This window comes from Rhinopithecus bieti, unplaced genomic scaffold (assembly GCF_001698545.2).
Source record: "Rhinopithecus bieti isolate Rb0 unplaced genomic scaffold, ASM169854v2 scaffold_11380, whole genome shotgun sequence".
NCBI lineage: Eukaryota > Metazoa > Chordata > Mammalia > Primates > Cercopithecidae > Rhinopithecus > Rhinopithecus bieti.
This window is the reverse complement of record NW_016807225.1, coordinates 1,051,357-1,064,242: the sequence shown is the minus strand read 5'-3', so window position 1 is coordinate 1,064,242 and position 12,886 is coordinate 1,051,357. Positions and strand designations below refer to the sequence as shown.

Below are 12,886 nucleotides of genomic sequence, written 5' to 3'. Positions count from 1 at the left end.
ATGGGTATAACAATCTATATAGAATTGGTTTTGGGGATGAATAGTATGAACTCAATAGCTCTTACTGTGCGCCAGGTACGATTCTAAGTACTTCATATTGTTAATTTTTAATCCTCACAACAACCCTATAAGCTACATTGGATTTTTATCCCCATTTACAAATGAGGTTGGCTTTCTGTCCGAGTCATGCTACTGAGACTCAGCAGAGCCCAGACATGAATCCAGGTAGCCTGGCTCCAGAGCGCAAGGGCTTAGCTCTGTGCTTTCTGATAAATGAGTAAATGTGTGTAGACAGCCTGGCGCAAGCTAAGTTTAGCTGGTATTTTAATGCTAGATCAGGAGACTATGCTGGACCGCCTGGGTTTAAATGTCAGCTCTCGGCTCCACTGCGTGGCTGAGGGGCTATGGGCAGGCTGCTTTAAGTCTTTGTGTATTGGTTTCCTCTTCTGTAAACCGGGATCAACATTGGGCCCTGTCTCCCAGAGTTGTACGGAACAAATGAGGTCACTTAGGTCAGATGTTTAGTTCAAGGCCTGGCATGTGCGATGCACTCTATACATGTTTGGCCTTAATTTCGAGGGCAGGGACTGTGTCTCACCACCCCCAGCAGGCAGCGTGCTGGGTACAAGGTGAAGGGTCCATAAGTGTATACTGAATAATACATGGCCTCCCCCAGCCCTGTGCTGAGAGAGCTCTTTCTGCTGCCCAAGTTCTATCGACCCTTCCAGAAACTCCCCACAGTGTTCAGGGGATCCTGGGGATGGAGACGCTGGAATGGGTCTGAGCATTTTTCTGCGTGTATCACGTGAGCAATGGAATGGCATTTCCCCAAGTCCCCATCTCAGTCCTACAAGAACCCTGTCTCTCCTGATCTGAGCTCCTCCTTGGCTTCCCTGAGAGAGCCTGTTTGCCCCATTCATGCCAACCACATCCCAAAGTGGAAGACTGTGACAAGGTGGCTAAGAGCCCTAGCTTCAGAGTCAGACTCCCTGAGTTCAAACCCTTCCTCCATAACTTACTAGCACGGTGATCTTGGGCAAGTTGTTGATGGTTCTGCCTCAGTTTCCCCATATGTCAGATGGGGACAAGAGTAGTACCTAGTGTAGTTATAAGAATGAGATGTTTACATGAGGTAATACGTGTAAAGCGGTGAGCCCAGCACCTTGCTATGGTAAATGCTTAACAAGCCTTAGGAAAAGGGGTGAGGGCAAGGGTGGGATTTTCATCTTCACTAACTGGTTAGCACCTTCCAGAAGCCAGGAAAGTCTCATCTCCAGATGAACCATCCAGTGGGGACTCCAAAGTTGGCAGGGAGTGGTGGAGAGGAAGGTGGGAGATGGCGAAGGGGAATAATTATATGACCTCAGTGGAACCCAGCTGATATGTAGGATGCAGTCTCATCAAGAGACCCTGTCCATTTCTTACCCCTGCATGGAGGTACCCTTCCTGGGGAGATCTTCCTGGGGAGCAGGTTACCCTGAGGCTCTTTGTCCAACGAGGTGATTAGGAGATGTCCTTGACTGGGAGCTTCCTGAAGCCAGGTGCTGTGTCCTGCTGACACCAGTGGAGTGCCTGGCCGTCTCTCCACACCTGTGTCCTTTATACGTGCTTGGGGCCTGTTTATCAAAGAGCTGAGTAGGCAAATGATGGCGTGGGTGACTGGCAGCTTCCTCCCTCCATCCCCAGCTGCCTCTTCTCAGTCTCCTTTGCTGGCTTCTCCCTCTCTACCTGATGTCTTAATGTTGGGCTTCCCCAGGACTTTCCCTAGACCTTCCAAGTCCCTCACCCCAAAGAGGGGAGCCATAGGAGCCAAGCGGAGCATGAACCGCCCCTGGGTATTGAGTGCCGGCAGGCACTGTGCCTGACAATTGACATGCAATACTTACAGTAATGCCCGGGGTTCACTCTGCCTGGATGTGCCAAACGCTGCCATCTTCCTTCAAACCCTCATGGTGTTCTCTGTCCTGGTCCCCTCCTGTGTCCCTGGCTGCTGCTTCTCTTCTGCTCACTACTAAACTGTGGGTTTCCCAGGACTTAGTCTGGGGTCTTCTTCTTTTCTTTGTCTTTGCATTGCTCCCGGAACGATCTGCTGCCTTCTCAGGGATGTAAACATCGTCTCTGGGCCAGTGACGCCCAGATTCACATGAATCCTCTGCCAGGCCTCTCGTCTGACCTTCAGTCTTCCGCGTCTGCTGCCTACTCGACATCTGCGCTTGATGCCTCCCAGACATCCTCATCCCAACTTGTCTAAAATGAACTCGTGACTTCCCTTTCTCTGAGCTAACTCCCCCGTGCAGGTCTTACCCACTCTGTTAACTGGCACCCCCATCGACCTGACTGCTCGAGCCGGACACCCAGGGGCTACCGGGACACCTTCCTCTCACTCAGGCTTTGACATCAACCCATTAGCAAGCCCTGTTTGTTTTACTTCCTCAGTCCGTCATGGACCTGCCTGCTTCCCTGCTGCCTCTCTGGGCCAGGGCCCTGTCACAGCTCTCCTGGGTGACACTGCAGCCTGCTGCCCGCTCTCCCTGCTGTCCTCAACACATCCCACCTGAACCTTCCTGCCGCAGTGTCTCTGCACTCACCCAGCTCCCCGAGTGCAGCCTGGGCCACTGGTCTCTAGGTCGGTGGACACGCTGCTGCCTCTGTTTCTGCTCCCCCTCATCTCTCTGTGAGGCTGGCCCTTGTCATCTACCCCGTCTCTGTTTTGAGGTGTCCTCCTCAGAACGGCTGCCCTGGCCCCTCTGGCTTGATTGGCCCCCACTGGCCTTGTTCTTCTGGATCTTGGGCCCTCGACTGTCTCTTCCATCCCTCACATACCAAGTTCTGCTCCACTTCTTTGTTTTTATTTTTATTTATTTATTTATTTTTGAAACAGAGTCCGGCTTTGTCACCCAGGCTGGAGTGCAATGGCGCCATCTCGGTTCACTGTAACCTCTGCCTCCCAGCTTCAAGCAGTTCTCCCTCAGCCTCTCAAGTAGCTGGGATTATAGGTGTGTGCTATCACGCCTAATTTTTGTATTTTTGTAGAGGTGTTTCGACTAATGTTTGTATTTTTGTAGAGAGGTGTCATCACGTTGGCCAGACTGGTCTTGAACTCCTGACTTCAGGTGATTCACCTGCATCGGCCTCCCAAAGTGCCGGGATTACAGGCATGAGCCATCATGCCCATCGTGCTCCACTTCTTTGTTTATTTATTGAGTGACAGTCCCTCTGACTAAATTGGAAGCCCCCAAAGGACACTCTCTCTTGTTTGCCATCCTGGCAAGTCATGCATTTGAATGCATTACTGTTTTCTAGAGAAGAACATTGAGGCCCACAGAGGTGATGAAACTGGCCCCAGGTGAGGTCCCACAGTCAGAACTCCAACATGGGTCTCTGACTGCAGGGCCACACTGTCCTTCATGCCCCTGCCCTGGCCTCTCTGAGCTGTCAGTATTTGGAGTGGTGTGCTCATCCTTCCCGACCGTCCCGGGCCTGGGCGTGGGGCTGGTGCTGCCGTGGGAGGGTGGCTGGATCCACTCCAGCCTAGAACTGTCTCCCCTGGAAGCTGCTTCTCTAGAAAAGACTCATCCCCAGGGACCCCTCCCAGCGTATCTCACCTCTGGGGCCCCTCTGGCACTGAGGCTTCCTCCCAGACAAGCCTTGGGACTGTGGGGATGGATAGGCAACTCTTCTCTGCTTTGGGGCAGCAGCTGGAGAGGAGCCTAGGCCTCTCAGCCCTGAGCTGGGCCCAGAGTCTTCCTCCTCATGCCTGCTGGAGCCAGTGGGATTGGGGCTGCTCTCTGCCCCAGCCCCTGGCCCCGCAGCAACCCGGCCCCCACCTGGCCCAGCCTTGCAGCATTTGTTAATGCAATTAACAGGGCGGTCCATGCTGAAGGGCTGGGGGCCAAGGTCTGACTCACACCTCCCCTTCCTCCCCTCCAGCCGCCAAACGGTAGAGGCCCGCTTGGCCTGCCAGACAGCGTCTGCAGAGAGCAAGTGAGGGGCCAAGAACGGCATCTTTCTCTCATTAGGAGCTTTTATGTGAACACAACTGCTATTTTGGAGCTGGGCACTTGGCCGGCCCCGGAGCCCCAGTGCGGTTTCCAGCCGTCCTGAGCCGTGGCCCCGGCACAGCTGTATGGAAGCTGGGTAGCCCCTGAGGCCCTGACTTCTCCCACAGCCTGGGGGCTTGGGCCCTCAGTCAGGGCCTGGGAGACACAGCCCCTGGGCAGAGCTTGAGAGTGGAGAGAGCGATTCTGAGGTGGATTCCAAGGGTGCATGTGAGCCAGACAGGGATTCCCTGGGCTAAGGGATCTCTGACATCAGGGTCCCTCCCCTGGAAACCAAAAGTCAAGGTTGTGGAGAAACAGCTCAGGACCACACGTGGACCCCCCAGTAAGCAGATTCCAGGAGCAAACAGGTCTCCAGGTGGGGTTCCAAGTCAGGTGCCCAGGGAGGTCTGAGGTAAATCCTATGGATGAGGTGCAAACTGTTCAGTCTGCGAAGGCCCCTAGCTGTGAAAGGGGGCAGGCACGGGCCTGAGGAGGGGATCGGGTGGCTCAGTGGATAGGGTCTTAGCATCCCACTGGCACAGATTTTAGGGAGAATGGAGGTTTAACCTGGGAAGCAGCTGAGCTTCAGGAGTGGGAGGGCTGGGCCCAGAGTCTGGAGTTGAAGTTCCTCCCCCAGACCAGAGCGGGTGGCACCGGAAGCCACCGAGGAAGGGAGAGGCCGGAGGGGCCCACCCTGAAGTCTCTGCCTCCTCTATCTAACGGTCATAGATGGGTGGAGGGAGAAGGTGTCTCTGGGGCCCAGGAGAGAGAGCTGATGACAAACGCCTTGCCTGGGGGTAGGGTGGGGATGGGGAGGGGCCTGGCTGTATTTGACACCTAGAAAGCAGTCCCCACCCAGCACCACAGCCCTTGGTTGTTCATCTCTATAACCAGGGCCTGATCCCTGGAGAAGTGTTTGAGTCCCAGCTCTGTGTCCTGGGGCAAGCGACTGGACCTTTTCTAGCCACAGGGCCTCGTCCATAAAATGGGTATAACAATCTATATAGAGTTGGTTTTGGGGATGAATGATATGAACTTGATAGCTCTTACTGTGTGCCAGGTACGATTCTAAGCACTTCATGTTGTTAATTTTTAATCCTCACAACAACCCTATAAACTAGATTAGATTTTTATCCTGAGGGCCTGAGTTAACATTGCCGTTTCCTGGGGAAAGGGTCATAGCTGAGAAGCTCAGAGGCCATCTTGCTTCTAGGGGAGTGAGTTGTTTTGCTGTTGTTTTAAGCTTTGCTGTGCTGGCCAGTGGAACTTCCTGTGATGATGGAAATGTTCTATGTCTTGCTGTCCATTGTGGTAGCCGTGAGCCACATGTGGGTATCAAGCACTTGAAATATGGCTTGTGAGACTGAAGGAACTGAATTTTAAATTTTATTTAATCTGTATCCATTTAAATTTAAATAACCACATACAGTTCCTGGCTACAGTGTGAGACTGTCTTGAACAGCACAGCTTTAGAGAGAACAAAGTACGCCCACATCCAGGTGCTCAGCTGAGACTCACAACAGCTCTTTGAAGCAGGAATTATCAGCCCCATACCGTGGATGAGGCCACTGGCACACTGGTGGAGACATCTCAGCGAGATGACATGTGTCCAGGGTCATGCAGCTGAGATGTAGCAGAGTTGGGGTCAAACCAAACCAATCCTCCTGCCCACCCCGTGTTCTTGCTACTACCCAGTAGCTAATCAGCAGGGACTCCAAGCAAATGGTAGGAGCAGCCTGCATGGGGTAGTCGGGAGGGCTGTTTCTAGAATCTCTCCCAGGCCTGCCCATTCTGAGTTTGGTCCCTTCCCAAAAGTAGGGGTTTTGTGTGGAAAATCTGAGCAAACCTTTGTTGACTGTTCTGGGGTAGAGTGAGGGGAGAAGGGGCTCAGCTAGGAACATGGGGGGATTAGGGGAACAATGCCTTTTATTTCTTGCTTTTAAAGCAATTTCAGGAGTTTTCTTTTATTCCCCCTGCCTTTTGGCATCCTGCTGCCTCCACAGAGCCGAACACCCAAAGCTGAGACTTTCCACCTCTCTAATGCTCAGTGAAGAGCGGGCTGGGGGTATGGAAAAGAAAGGATCCCGGAGGAGCCCAAATTATGAATGGCTAAAGACCGGCATTGGCAAGCGAGCGTGAGGAGGCTGCGTGACAGTGTAGTCTTCCGGTTGTCCAAGGGTACTGTCTGGGGGCTGGGGGGTATTCCATCTTCTGCAGATCAACTCCCGGAGGCTAAATGTAGACATCACGGTATCATGCTCGATAAATGGACCAGTAATCAAGTGGAGATTCATTAGAGCCACATAACCCATAGTGGGTTGATTTCTCAAGTATAAGGCATGATCTTTACTCATTTAAATTTTCACTTATTTATATATATATATATGTGTATTTTTTTTGAGACAGAGTCTCGCTCTGTCGCCCAGGCTGGAGTGCAGTGGCTGGATCTCAGCTCACTGCAAGCTCCACCTCCCCGGTTTATGCCATTCTCCTGTCTCAGCCTCCTGAGTAGCTGGGACTACAGACGCCCACCCCCTCGCCTGGCTAGTTTTTTGTATTTTTTAGTAGAGACGGGGTTTCACCGTGTTAGCCAGGATGGTCTCGATCTCCTGACCTCGTGATCCACCCGTCTCGGCCTCCCAAAGTGCTGGGATTACAGGCTTGAGCTACCGCGCCCGGCCTATTTATATATATTTTTCGAGACAGGGTCTTGCTCTGTTGCCTAGGCTGGAGTGCACTGGCGCCGTCATGGCTCACTGCAGCCTGAAACTCCTGAGCCCAAGTGATCCCTCCCACCTTAGCCTCACAAGTAGCTAAGACTAGAGGTGTGCACCATCACACCCAGCTAATTTTTAAGATTTTTTCTGTAGAGATGGGGTCCCACTATGTTGCCCAGGCTGGGCAACTCTTGGACTGAGGCAGTCCTCCAGCCTCAGCCTCCTAAAGTGCTGGGATTACAGGCATGAGCCACTGCACCCACCTCTAGGATCTCTACTGTTGAGGAAAAATTGGAGGCATGAAACTCCAAGGGCAAAACGTGAAGACTCGCTGGCCCACCATGGATGGAGGTTTTCTCTCTTAAAATTCCCACAGCACTGCATGGAACTGCCTCTCCTGGGACCTCAGCATTTCCTTCTTTGTTTTAAGCAATAGCCTCTGCCACTGGAGATTCTGAGATGGCTGATTTCTTTTTGGATATTTAAGTTTTGAAATCGTGCTTATTTGGAACAGGAATGTTTCACTTCAGCCTCCTTTAAACAAAAGGACACATGACCACGATTGCCCCTCCCTCCCAAAGGGTCACTGGACTTCATGCATCAGTAATGTTTCCAAAAATACCTTAAGTACCAACATACAGTGGCCAGCTTTTCATTTTTCCAAGTGAAGCCATTAGGAAAAAAACAAAAAACAAAGCTAATTACCACTTGCCATCACCTTTAATTAAAAGAACATTTTAACTCCAAAATGTAGAAAAGACATCATCGCAAAAGACACTCTTTAGATGGGAAAATACAGCCTATGAAAAAGAAACAACCCAGGAAAGGGTTTCTTTTCCTGACTTTATGGCAGACCAGTAAAAACTGTCAGAACAGTCCCATTCATAGACAGGCACTGGAAGCCACCATCATGGACCATTATAGGGGTGACTTTCGGGGGAGTGGAGAGAGAGGACAGGAGTCTACATACTCCAGTCCCGTAACGCAAACACTCAGCTCAAAACACAATGCTTACATTTCCGTGAGAAAGCCAGGTCAGCATCTTGCTGAGACTTGTGAAAACAAGAGAGGATGCGAGTGAAGCCGGCGAGAGCTGGTTCTAAACCTCCAAAAACCTGAAACTTGTTGGAGGCTGTACCTCAGCAGATTGGTCCTCTGCACAGCATCCTACATGGTTAATTCAGAAGGGTTACCTTCCTGAGGGGGTTTTTCCCACCAACACGTCTGGCTGGTTTGGAAGCCTTTTAGAACTTGATTTACTAGGCTATTGTATATTAAATGCCATTTTCACAGTTCCCCCCTAACCACTCATTTCCCATGAGCTGTTTGTTCTTTGTACCAACCAAAGTTTGCCAGCCCTAACCCTCACTGAGGACCTAATTCCCTGCTTGGAAAATGGATTCTAGGAGTGTGGGAACCCCCACTGGCCAGGGCTTCCCCCTATGCAGGGCCCAGTCTTGTTCACCTTTCTGCCCTCGGCACCCAGTCTGATCAAGATAAGGTGCTCACTAAATGTTTTCGGAATGTATTATTAGCAAGCAAGGCAGAACCAGAGCTAAGTGAGTCGTGGCGAGCCACAGGGGCTTGGCTCACAGGGTTTGGGGTCTTGGATTTCTAGACAGTGAAAGATATATATATATATATTTCAATAGCGTTTGGAGAACAAATGGTTTTTGGTTACATGGATAAATTGTTTAGTGGTGACGTCTAAGATTTTAGTGCACCCATCACCTGAGTAGTGTACATTTTACCCAATATGTAGTTTTTAATTCCACACCCCTTCCCACTCTTTCCCTTCTGAGTCTCCAAAGTCCATTATATCACTCTGTATGCCTTTTCATACCCATAGCTTAGCTCCCACTTGTAAATGATGACATGTATTTGGTTTTCCATTCCTGAGCTACTTCACTTAGAATAATGGCCTCCAGCTCCATCCAAGTTGGGGCAAAAATACATTATTTCATTTTTTTCAATGGCTGAGTAATATTCCATGGTGAATATATATCACATTTTCATTTATTTATTTATTTATTTATTTATTTATTTATTTATTTTGAGGTGGAGTCTCACTCTGTCGCCCAGGCTGGAGTGCAGTAGCACAATCTTGCCTCACTCCTGGGTTCAGGTGATTCTCTGCCTCGGCCTCCTGAGTAGCTGGGATTACAGGCGCCCGCCACCACGCCTGGTTAATTTTTTGTATTTTCAGTAGAGACAGGGTTTCACCACATTTTCTTTAGTCACTCATTGGTTGGTGGGCACTTTAGGTGGGACCATATCTTTGCAATCGTGAATTGTGCTGCAGTAAACATACACCTGCAGGTGTCTTTTTGATAGTATGACTTCTTCGTCTTTACTCAGTAGTGGGATTGCTGGATTGAATAGTTGACCTATTTGGTTCTTTGAGAAATCTCCATACTGTTTTCCATAGGGGCGGCACTAATTTACATTCTCACCAGCAGTGTATAAGTGTTCCCTTTTCCCCATGTCTGTGCCAACATCAATTGTTTTGTGACTTTTTAGTAATGGCCATTCTGGCTGGGATAAGGTGGTATCTCACTGTGGTTTTAATTTGCGTTTCCCTGATGATGAGTGATGTTGAACATTTTTTCGTATATTTGTTGGCCATTTATATGAAGGATCTGACTGTTAATGTGAAGGATGGGCTGTTCTCAGGGCTCCGGAGGGGAAGGATGGAAGCTAGACTGTTTTCCCAAGGCCATCCTCGGGGCATGGACTACACACTCAGAGGTGGAAGCTGCATGACCTTCCTCTCACCCATGCCAGCCTTTGGGTCTCTGTGGCAGAGAGGTGTGGGTCTATGTCGGAAATCACTCAGGCCTTCCCATTCTATTCCCTCCCTAAAAAATCCCCAAGGCCAAGACCTGCCCTGGGCACGTCTGCTTCCTCTGTGTTCACTAGCACTGATGTGGCTGCTGGGCTGGCCCCAGCTGACCATGTTTCCAGTGGTGGTGGTGACAGGGGCCTGGCAGGTGGTTAGGTGAAGACTAAGTGTGCTTGGGCAGATAGAGGGGTGGCCAGGCCAAAATCCTGCCATGGTGGCAGTTTGTGTTTGGGGAAGTGCTCTGGGTTGCAATTCTGACATGGTTCTACCTAGAGGCCTGGAGCCTGCTGGGAAGTGGTGCCTGGGCACGAGGAAAAATGCTCTGGCCTCCCAGCCCAACTTGTGGTTGGAATGCCATTAAAACCGGTTATTTCCCACACTCTCTGCTGATAGGCTGGTCTTGAGTGCCCTTGGTGCACAATGTCCAATTTTTCATCCTTTGTGTCTCTGGTCAGCATCACTTCCTCCAAGAAGCCTTCCCTGACTTTCCCTACTCCCTGCCTCAGCCTGGGTTAGAGGGTCCAGCTGGCATAGCACTTGTCCTATAACCTGTGTGTTCTCCTTTCCATGTCAGACAGTGTGCTAGAAACAGTATCACAAGCTTCATACCCAGTGAGTGCTCTACGAATGCTCCCTGGATAAACCCATGAGCTGACATATGTCCTCCATCATTATTTAAAAATTCTGTGTGGGCTTTGGAAGGGTTTGGGGTCCTGGGGTCTCCACTGTCAGAGCCAATTGGGATGTGCAGTTTCTCAGGGCAGAATTCCCAAGGGTGCATTTGGTGGCTGACTTGAAGCCAACAGATCCCCTTTGTTTCCTTATCAGCTCTGGGCCAAGGCTCAGAGATAGTAGAGAGGAAGAGGAAGAACCATGCCCACCCTTCTGGGAGTCAGTGGGGTGGAAAGAGCCTGGGCTTCTCAGTCACACAGAACTGGATTTGAATCCTGGCTCCACTATTAACTAGCTGGGTGACCTCAGGCAAGTCTCTTAACCTCTCTGAGCTTCAGCAGCATTATCTGTAAAATGGGAATCATAGTCACAGGATTGTTGAGAGGCTTCAGTGAGAGCGTGTATGCAGAGCACGGTGCCAGGGCTATTGTCAGCACTCATCAGAGGGTAGCCACCATAATAAAAATAATAATAATGGTGTTATTGTTAGGCATATGTTAGGAGCTAAAGATACAACGAGGTGTAAGAGATAGTCACTACACTTCAAGGAGGTGACTGTATGAGTCAGGAAATTGAGACACGTGCATAAAAAAAGCTAATGGCAGCGGCCTCGCGTGGTGGCTCATGCCTGTAATCCCAGCACTTTGGGAGGCCAAGGCAGGCAGATCACCCTGGGTTGGGAGTTTGAGACCAACACTGACCAACATGGAGAAACCCCGTCTCTACTAAAAAAATACAATTAGCGGACATCCAGTACAGCTGATTGGTCGGCGCAACTGGCCTTAAAACCAGCTACTTGGCCTGGGCGGAGGCTGAGACAGGAGAATCATCCTGAACCCGGGAGGTGGAGGTTGCAGTGAGCTGAGATGGCGCCATTGCGTGCCAGCCTGGGCAACAAGAGCGAAACTCCGTCTCAAAACCAAAAACCAAAACCAAAAAACAAAACAATAACAACAACAAAAACTAATGGCACTATGCGGGACATGCCCAGTGAATGGCGAACACAAGTATTTTTCCTGTTAATCAAAGGAGGGAGCAGCTGCTGAGAGGTGGGTGTCCAGCATGGGGAAGTGGGTCTTGAGGGAACAGTAGGAGCCAGGTAAATGGAGAGCAAGTAGGAAAGAAGAGAGGACATAGCACATGCAAAGACAGAGAGAAGACAGAGCAGAGGCTACCTGGGGCCACAGCCAGCAGGCCAGCTCGACTGGAGCAGGTTGGCTTAGAGGAATGTTAGAGGGGATGAGACCAGGAGGGTCTTCAATGCTCATCTATGGACTTGAATCCTGAAGACACCAGGGAACCACTGAAGGTCTCTGTGACATGGGCCAGGTGGAATTTTGGAGACGTTTATCCTGGCCAGCCCCCAGTTTGGATTCTGGTGCTCTTCTCAGGAAGGAGAGTTCAACTCACAAAACCCAGGCATCTGGTCTGGGAGCCATGCCTGGTAGTTTCACAGTTGCACTTAGGATTCCTGAGATGACAAGGTCTGTGTATCTGCCTCCTCTTCCTCACTGACCTTGCCTATGCCCCCTCCGCCAGCAGACCCTGGTCTCCCTGGGTCTCTGGCGGCTCCTCGAGTACGCCACGTTCCTTCCAGCCTCCAGAGCCCGGTCTTCGCCTCGCCCTCTGCCTGGGAGACTGCCTGGGTCTTCGGGGGTTCACTTCCTTTGCACGCTCCCATCTCTCTCTTCAGAGAGGTGTCCTGGCCGCCCCATCTGAGTCTCCTGGTTGGGCCTGAACCCCTGCATCACCCGGGTTAATTGTCTTCACAGCCCTTGAAACTGCCTGAGGCCACATCATGCTATTGTTTTCTTGCTTCCTGTTGGTGTCCTTTACTCTACCACAAGCCCCAGGCAGACAAGAACTTTGTCCCAGTGCCTGGCACTCACTAGGGCTCAGCAGCTATTTGTTGAATGAATGAATGAATGAATGAATGAGGCATTGGGTTTCGAGGGTGCAGTGTGAGCCAGACCATGCTTCCTGGGCTCACACATGTTCCCCAGTGGAAGTCCTGGTGGGGGAGGGGCAGGACTCCGTATCCCAGTGTGTGCCTCTGCATGGGATATTCCCTTGGCCAGTAATCACTGGATGTGACTCTGGAATTTGCAAGGGGCTGAAGGATAGTGAAGAGAGGAGTCAGCCTGGGGAGCTGGTGGCTAATGCTGCACAGAGTTAACTGGGAGAAGGGCCTGGTTTCAGCTCCACCTTGCCCCTGGCTGGACCCACAGCCCAGGGGGCAGAATCCAGAGACAGCCTGAGCCCTGAACGGAGGCCCCACAGAGGAGGGGACTTACCTGGCCGGCAGTGGCTGTGATGCCGGCAGCTGTGTTCTGGCCACCATGCTTTCTCTGGCGCAGTCGGGAGTTCTGCCTTGCTAAGGAGATGGAGAACAACGGGAAGGAGAGGACAGACTGTCAAGCTGAATATGCCTTTGAAGGACGCATAGAGTCCTCTAACCTCCTTAGTTCACCCCTCCCGTGATTTACGAGCAAATAGAGGCTCAGTGAATTCAAGACCACACAGCTCATGAGTGACAGGAAAATCCCAGCAACTCAAACCGCTTGAATTTCAGGCCAGTGTTGGGCCCTTTCCCACAAAAGAGACTGATTCATTCA

The 12,886-nt window shown here is 50.9% G+C and overlaps 1 protein-coding gene across 2 annotated transcripts in view; it reads left to right on the top strand.

Annotated features, from left to right (window-relative positions):
* The window catches only part of LTBP2 (latent transforming growth factor beta binding protein 2), a 118,854-nt gene that overhangs the window by 14,068 nt on the left and 91,900 nt on the right, over nt 1-12,886 (top strand). The gene's annotated exons all lie outside the window — the stretch shown is intronic.